We start from the raw sequence: 8,631 nt of genomic DNA, 5'->3' as shown, positions 1-8,631 counted from the left end.
ATTCAATATCCTGAGATAAACCATAATGGAAAAGAATATAAAAAAGAATGTATACGTATAACTGAATCACTTTGCTGTACAGTAGAAATTAACACAACGTTGTAAATCAACTATATTTCAATAAAAAATTTTTTTTTAAAAAGAAGTGCAACAGATGGATCTTAGTGGACCAATTGGATGTAAAGGAGGTGAAGAGGAAAATCTAAGGATGGTCTCTGCACTCTGCTTTGGCCTCCTGGGTGAGTGGACATGGGAATTCTTGGCAGGGCAAGCAGATCTGGGAATAGCGTGGTGGTTCTGGGGACTGTGTATCAGGATTGATCTGCAGGCCTTGCACTCAGCATGGCTGCCAGCAGAGTAGTCACATACAGAAATGGCATCAAGGGATGGTTTGGGGAAGTTTAAAACCCCTCCTCAAAAATTCTCCATAGATTCCCTGCCTGAAGCCTCCTCAAATGAATAAAGTAAGGGAAAATGATGTCCCTTTTATGCAAATACAGCCTCAACACCAGTCCTTTACCCCATCTTCAAACCAAACTGATTCCCCAAGCCCCTCGGAGGTAGAAGTTCTGCATCTGCCACAGGGGCTTATTACATTTTAGTTGAAAGAAGAAAAGAAAGAAGGAAGAGAGGGAGGGAAAGGAGAGAGGCAGAGAAGGGAAGATGAACTTGTTGAAGTTGAGTGGCATCCAGGTAAATGTCCAGTGGGCAGATAGAAACACAAGTCTAGAGCTTATCTAAAGACTAATTAGCTGGATTATGAAACTTAACTGTGGGAGTCCCTGGGAAAAAGGGTCCAGGCCCAAGGTAACAGATTCAACTATAACAGGAACTAGGCAGATAGGATAAGTGAGTGAAGGGAGGGAACAATAATTAACCGAGAAATTGTGGGGAAGAGAGAAAGGGATTCTCTGGTAAGCCTGTGAACCTATCCTTTATCCAAAGGGACCACTGCCACTCTGCTCCCATGGACCGTTGCCATGCGAGGATGCAGGCTCAGTGCTGCCAATTCTGATTCTACCGAGACAGACCAGATATCCAAATTTTTAAATGAGAAATCACTCCCATTTTAAACATTAGCCATTACTTTTATTCTTTTGAATCACTGTACAAGACAAACAGAAAAAATCTCCAGGCCAGAACCAAGCGATGGGCCACCAATCTGCAAATGCTCGTGAAGAGTGAGAATACAGGGACTTCCCCCCTGGTGGCTCAGTGGTTAAGAATCCGCCTGCCAATGCAGGGGACACAGGCTCCAGCCCTGGTCCGGGAAGATCCCACATGCCGCAGAGCAACTAAACTCGTGTGCCACAACTACTAAGCCTGCACTCTGGAGCCCGTGAGCCACAACTACGGAAGCCCGTGAACCTAGAGCCCGTGCTCCGCAGCAAAGAGAAGCAACCACAATGAGAAGCCTGCGCACCGCAATGAAGAGTAGCCCCCGCTCACCACAACTAGAGAAAGCCCGCGTGCAGCAACGAAGACCCAATGCAGCCTAAATAAATAAATATATTAAAAAAACAAAAACAAAAAAAGAGTGAGAATACAGGTATGACTCCTTAGTGAAGAACAGTATTTAGGGATGAACAGAGAGAAAAAGCCAGTGAATGCAATGTCAAAAAAGAAGAAGCAGAGAGTAACTCGAGAAAAGAACAGAGCCCCAGACACAAAAGGAGGACAGGATTTCCTGAAAGAGGGAGTGGTAGACGGTGGTTTCACAATGGATCAGAGTTGTGAATAATTCCTTTAATTAAGTAATGAGGAGGTTGCTGATGAGACCATAAAAATTGCAGTTGAGCAACAGATATAGGAAGCAAATGGCCACAGTTAAGGAATTAATTGAGAATGTAGAGGCCACAAGTAGAGATCAATCATTCAAGAGTTTTTGCCATGGAAAGAAAGAAAAGCAAGGGAGTGGCTTGAGGGAGGATGGAGTTAAGGGAAGTACTTTTTTTTTTTTTTAAACGATGAAGAAGACTTGATTTGGAAGAAAGGAAGGGGATTGGAATGAGGGAGATCGAAAAGGCATGGAGCTAATGGAGAATGCCAGGTTCTGGAAAAGGTTGCAGGAGATTAAGGATATGGATTGATCCGTGACCCTCAAAAAGAGGCACCATCTCTTCTTCTAAGGCAGGAGAGAAGAGATGTCATAACATGAAGATGGGATTAAGTTTTGATAGGGGCATGGAGGCAAGCATTTAGGGAATTCTTATCTCATAGTCTCTGCTTATACTGGGGAGTATATTGTTTCCTGAGAGCTCTGAGGCTGGAGCAAGAGATGTAAGAGAATGATGAAGGTTTGGAGCATTGCTGTGGAGTGGGGCAGAAAGAAATAACTAGGGATATGAGAAAGCATTGCTGGTATAGCCATGGAGGAGAGCGAGATTTCCAGCAAGGCTGACAGCTTGGGAGTGGTCGGGAATTGGGGACATGATCAGATGACCTGGGTTTGGGCACTGGTGAGTGGGGGGACAGAATGGTAGAAATGAGAGGATCGGTATGCTGGTGAGAGTGTGACCGACCCCAGGCTGGGCTGGGGAGGAAGGGAAGCCAGGTAGGGGCCGAGGGGCCAGGAGGAGCTGACACAGTGATGCAGAGTTGCTGAAGGGGAAGGAAGTGGAAGGCTGTGGTCAAAGAAATTTATTACTCAGTCCAACACTATGAAATGGAGAAGTTCAGGGAGATGACAGAGTCCAGAGAGCGGCCATGTGGGGCAGGGGCTGAAGTGAAGTGGCGATGAAGTCATTTGAAGAGGGACCCAGAGTACACTGGAGAACGTCCCTGTTATTTGGTTTACATCACCTAACTTTTTCCTTCCCTTCCACCTACTCACCAAGCCTTCCATGTACACAGTAGATGGAGGTGATCTCCAAAGGTGAACTTTAGGATGAAGGGAAAGGAAAATAACCAGGAGAAGGAAATGACTGTTGGAACATAAAGAAGTGTGATCTTGGACGGGGAACACGTGGACTTCAATCCCAGTGCTTCTATTTCCTAGACCCCTTGTCCTTGAGCAAGTCAACTTCTAAACTTCAGTTGCCCCACCTGTGAAATGGGGGTGATGATCCCGGTCTCACTCACATTACAGTGCTCTTCTTAGACTCACATGGTTTAATGAGTCATAAAGCACACATCATGGCCTGCACACAAGTTCTAGAAGGCATTCCGTAGATACTACAATTAATGTTTATCATCATCATGAAATCAAAATTGTATAAGGGAAAAGCTTTTCATGATTTTGAAATATAAGTACCTCCTAATTGTACTGGGAGTGGAGTGGGGAAAAGAAAGTGGGCACATGATGGACTGGAGCAGTGGATTGTCCACAGTAAAGAACTGTGTGTGTGTGTGTAACTGCCATAGTCTTTCTTGTCATCTCAAGGCACAAATGGTTCATGTCTCTTTTACTACGTTCAGTTAATCCCTAGAGCCCCAAGTTGTCCAGATTAGGAGGAAGTGTAATAGTTCATGCTTAAGTGCCCCCTCCCCGCCTCCTCATGTTGCCCGGGGACCATGGAGACCTGTTCGGTCCAGCTGATCAGTCCTGCTGCTAGAGTTCAAGCAAAGTGAGAGCGGGGTGATCTGACCCACCAATCAGTAGCCAGGGCTCTTGGCTGCCGTTGATTCCATCACAGCCCCTGGGGGGAACTGTGGACAGCTGACCCCCAGCCACCCAACGCTGTTCCCTGCTCCTTGCTCTAACTCTGCCTCCTCTTGTCTTGACCACAGTGCCACCCTTGGGCTCCCAAGGTAACAGCATCGTCAGCGTCATCAGCTTGCCCCCAAAGCATGACTACCGCATGGTGGGGGGCGGGCCAGAAGGTCTTCCCACCTCCGCCCTCACCCCCTGAATTCTCAGCCCGGACTCAGAACTCGAGTCAACCAATCCACTTGGAACCTCTTCAGACTCTCAGAAAATGTCTAATAATTTTGGACTTGAAAGACAGGGTCTCGATTCCTCTCCTTTTAGGAGGTCACCTGGTCCTTAAGCAAATGTCTATTTGGTCCATTTGCTCCCCCTGTGGCCAGCTCTGCATCGCAAGGCGTGCTCGAAAGGGCAGCCTTTCTCTTTGGCCACTAAAGGTTCTTTCCTCCCTCCCTCCAGGGCAATGAGTGCCTATTTACAATGAGTGCCTAATTCTATGGTCTCAGTAAAATTTCTCTATAAACAAAGAAGTGCTTCTCCTAGAGAAAAAGTAGCTGGCAGTCTCACTGGAAAATGTTAAGATCCCTGACCCGGCACTTCCCACAACACACACGCACAGCTTGTCTGCACTGACTTACGAGTGCACTAAAATCCTGGGAAACATTCTTTTTTTTTTTTTTTTTTTTTTTAATTGAAGTGTAGCTTTTTTAAAAAATTAATTAATTTATTTATTTATTTTTGGCTGTGTTGGGTCTTCGTTTCTGCGCAAGGGCTTTCTCTAGTTGTGGCAAGCGGGGGCCACTCTTCATTGCGGTGCGCGGGCCTCTCACTATCGCGGCCTCTCTTGTTGTGGAGCACAGGCTCCAGACGCGCAGGCTCAGTAGTTGTGGCTCACGGGCCTAGTTGCTCCGCGGCATGTGGGATCTTCCCAGACCAGGGCTCGAACCCGTGTCCCCTGCATTGGCAGGCAGATTCTCAACCACTGCGCCACCAGGGAAGCCCCTGGGAAACATTCTTTTCCCCATTTTGATTTAATCAGGGCAGGGATTGTCAACTCTAGGATCTTTCTGGCACCTTCCTGCTCGAGTTATCTTCCCCGAATTCATTCATTATCACATATATGTCAAGCCTCTAATGCTAGGTGCTGGTGCTGGGGATACAGGACAAAAATCCCTGCCCTCCTGCACACCTGCCATTCCCACCCCATTAAAAACAGCTCGGAGGAGAACAATGTAAAGTGCTTTCACTACCCTGGCTATATTTTTGAACAATAAATAAGTTGCAGAGTTGGATTATTTAATAATGCTTTGTTCTCAAGTCCCTGCATCTAAGCCAGAAAAGTTGCATGTGTTTTGCAGAACAATTTCCCCCAACTTCACTCTCTCCCCCCCAACAAATACCTTCAGCATCCTCATTCAGACCCTCTCTCAGACTCCAATTTACGTAAATGCAGGAAGAGCTTTGGAGTGTAGCCAGTGCTTTGCAACCGCAGGTTCCACCAGCGAGCCACCTGAAACTATTAACAAAGAAGGAGCTTTTCTTGGGCTGAACTTTCCCTTTCTCGGCATGCACGTTTTGCAACCAAAAGGGAGAAACAGCCCATCCCCAAAGAGGGATTTATGGGGCCCCTGAAAGCCACCATTTGGTAGAGGTCCAGGCACTGTTTCCCCAGCCCTGGCACGATCTTGTCGCCAAATAGAAGAAGTGGGGAACTCGGTAAACCAAAAGTCTTGCTTCCCTACTCATTTCCCTGCCTGATACTAAATCATCCCATAATTCAGCTATCTGGGAGAAATGCTGTGAGATTCTTGGGCTGTTCATCAGTTCAAACAATATTTGTTGAGAACCCATTATAGGAAAGACACTGTACCAGGTGCTGGGATCTGGCCTGGGCAAGGGCCTTGAGGTGGGAAGGAGCACGGAGGGTTCTAGAAGCCAAGAATGACTCTGGGGGCCACAGGAGGTTAAAGGCAGACAATGACCTGTCAGAATGTGAACTTCTGCTGAGAGCTGGCTGCTGTGGGAGGAACTGATACCCTAACTCGATTTGGGGGCTGCTCCTCTCTGACCCTCAGTTTCTGTCAGCCCCTAAAGGCTCTCTCTCTGTCCACACACAGACAAGAAAACAGCGATAAAAAAGAGCCTGGGAAATCGAGACCTGACTGCATGATATAGATGCCCAATCCACTTTCAGAGCAAGAAATAAGAGTGGAGGCTTGGGGACTTCCCCAGTGGTCCAGTGGTTAAGAATCCACGCTTCCAACTGCAGGAGGTGCGGGTTGGATCCTTGGCTGGCGAACTAAGATCCCACATACCATGTGGTGCAGCCAAAAAAAGAAAAAAAAAAGCATCAGGGTTTTCCTGGGCTTGGCCTTGTACCCGGAGACTGTCTGAGATCGTACTTGCTCAGGCCCTCAGAGTGACACAGCTTTTTACACGTTGCTTACAAAGCATCTTTGGTTTATTATTTCGTATTAGTCTCATGACAACGTTAGAAACGCTGTCTTAATAATCATACGTTACAGAAGAGGCCCAGAGAAGTCAAGTGACTTGTGCAAAGCCATCCAGCTAGATAGAAGCAGAGCCAGGCCTCTGGCCCTAGTGGTCTGACGTTGCCTAGGGCTCTTTCCACGATTCTTTTCCCTCTTCTTTACCCCCTCTCTTCTCTTACACTTTCCATCTCCCTGTTTTCTTTTTTCTGCCTGTGTCTTTCTCCTGTTTGTGCCACCCAGCCCGCCAGCACAGCCTCTACCCCATGCACCCTACGCTTCAGCCCAGGGGTGCCCAAATATAGACCAGCAATCATCTGAGGGGAGGAGGAGAGCTTAGAAAAAATACAGCTTTGGGGGGTGGGGGAGGGATGGATTGGGAGTTTGGGGTTAGCAGATGCAAACTATTGTATAGAGAATAGATAAACAACAAGGTCCTACTGTAGAGCACAGGGAACTATATTCAATATCCTGTGATAAACCACAATGGAAAAGAATATAAAAAAGAATATAAATATATATGTATAACTGAATCACTTTGCTGTATAGCAGAAACTAACACAACATTGTAAATCAACTATACTTCAATTTTAAAAAGGGGGAAAAAAAGAAAAAATAATCTTTAAAGAATAAAATTACAGACTGCGATTCAGCAGGTCAGAGGTGAAGACCAGAACTCTATTTTTGTTAGGTTCAATTGTCCTTAACTATCTGGAGGTCATGGATGCCTTTGCTAATCTGATGGCAGCTATGGACCTGCTCTCCAGAAAATTACACAATCACATAAATGTGGGAGACAATTACAGACGATTCTTGAAGCCTAGCCAGGAGCAACAGATAAGACCCTTGTCTAGACAAAATGAACTGCTCATGTTTCCCACCCCTGACCACAATTTCCCCTGCTGAGCCCTTTTAAGGTTCTTCTAATGGGACGATAGACCAGCATCATAAGCCTCACCTGGGAGCTGGTTAGAAATGCAGGATCTCAGGCCCACCCAAGACCTACGGAATCAGAATCTGTACTTTAACAAGATCCCAAGAAGATATGTGAGCACTTTAAATCTCTGATCTCTATAAGTTCGCTCTAAAATTCACTCCTCCTCCATCCAATAATCACCCAAGGTTCAAAACCTGCCAACCCCTGAGCCCATCTTAAAAGAACCACCATGAAGCTTTCCTGAGCCCCTTAGCTGGGGCTCTCACAGCTCTGCCTCTCTCTGGTTATTGCAGTGATTCTGTGTGTCACTTGCGTTTCCTTCAGAGGACCCCAACACAGGTGTTAAAACACGGATGCCATAGAAGGCTGTCAAAGCGATGGTTCTCTGTCTCCACCCCACCTGCTCTCCATGAGCTCTGTTCCCCTACGATGCCCCCAAGTTCAGGGCTGTCACAGGGGTACCTCAGATGTGCTCGCCAGTCCCCCTTGACAGTGCCCGGGGCACCTTGGGCAGTGAATCCCAAGAAAGTGGCTTCTCCCACACTGTGCTACGCCTGGTTACAGTCTATCTGGGGAGCAGTATCGAGTCTTACACTGTCATTATCCTAACAATTTTCTTAGACGTGACCCCCTTGCCCAGAGCAGCCCCCTCACTGTAGGGCTCAGCTGCTGGTCCCTGAGGACTGGCCCAGAAGGCAGTCTAAGTGACAAGCCCCCCACTTGGCTGAGACCCATTCTCTCCCCCCGCAACCAACAAGAGCTGGCTGTCACAGGTGAATCTCTCCTTTCTTTTCCCATAGGCTATACCCTCCTGCTCCCTCCCCGCAAACATCCTTGGCTCTTTCATACATATAAACTTGGGGCAGATTCACCCAGAACACAGGAAATGCCTGGATGCTGAAGCTTGGGGTGAGCACTGCTTAGGTTTATTTATAAACTCAGCCCGACTTCCCGTGGATAGTTAATCATCTCATCTGGAAAGCAGGCTGCATGTCTGGCTCGCTTTTCCCATCCTCCACCCCCAGTCCCCTACCTGGTGCTGTGCACCGAAACGATAATAACTGTTTGTGTGTTATAACAAGGAGCTGGTGCAGCATCTGAGGAAGGATGACACGCTGAGAACCCAGAAACGGACAAATCCCCACAGACTCTGCCGTTCGTCTACTACGTCACCTCAGGCCTGTCACAGTCTCTTTCTTGGCCTCAATTTCCCCATCCGTGAAACAGGAAGACAATCTCCAAGGTTCTGTTTTGTGGGTTTTTTTTATAAATTTATTTATTTATTTATGGCTGTGTTGGGTCTTCGTTTCTGTGCGAGGGCTTTCTCTAGTTGCGGCGAGCGAGGGCCACTCTTCATCGCGGTGCGCGGGCCTCTCACTATCGCGGCCTCTCTCGTTGCGGAGCACGGGCTCCAGACGCGCAGGCTCAGTAGCTGTGGCTCACGGGCCCAGTTGCTCCGCGGCACGTGGGATCTTCCCAGACCAGGGCGCGAACCCGTGTCCCCTGAATTGGCAGGCGGATTCCTAACCACTGCGCCACCAGGGAAGCCCCAAGGTTCT

Source organism: Balaenoptera physalus (assembly GCF_965194825.1).
Source record: "Balaenoptera physalus genome assembly, chromosome: 20".
In the NCBI taxonomy this organism is placed as follows: domain Eukaryota; kingdom Metazoa; phylum Chordata; class Mammalia; order Artiodactyla; family Balaenopteridae; genus Balaenoptera; species Balaenoptera physalus.
Note: the sequence above shows the minus strand (reverse complement) of the source record.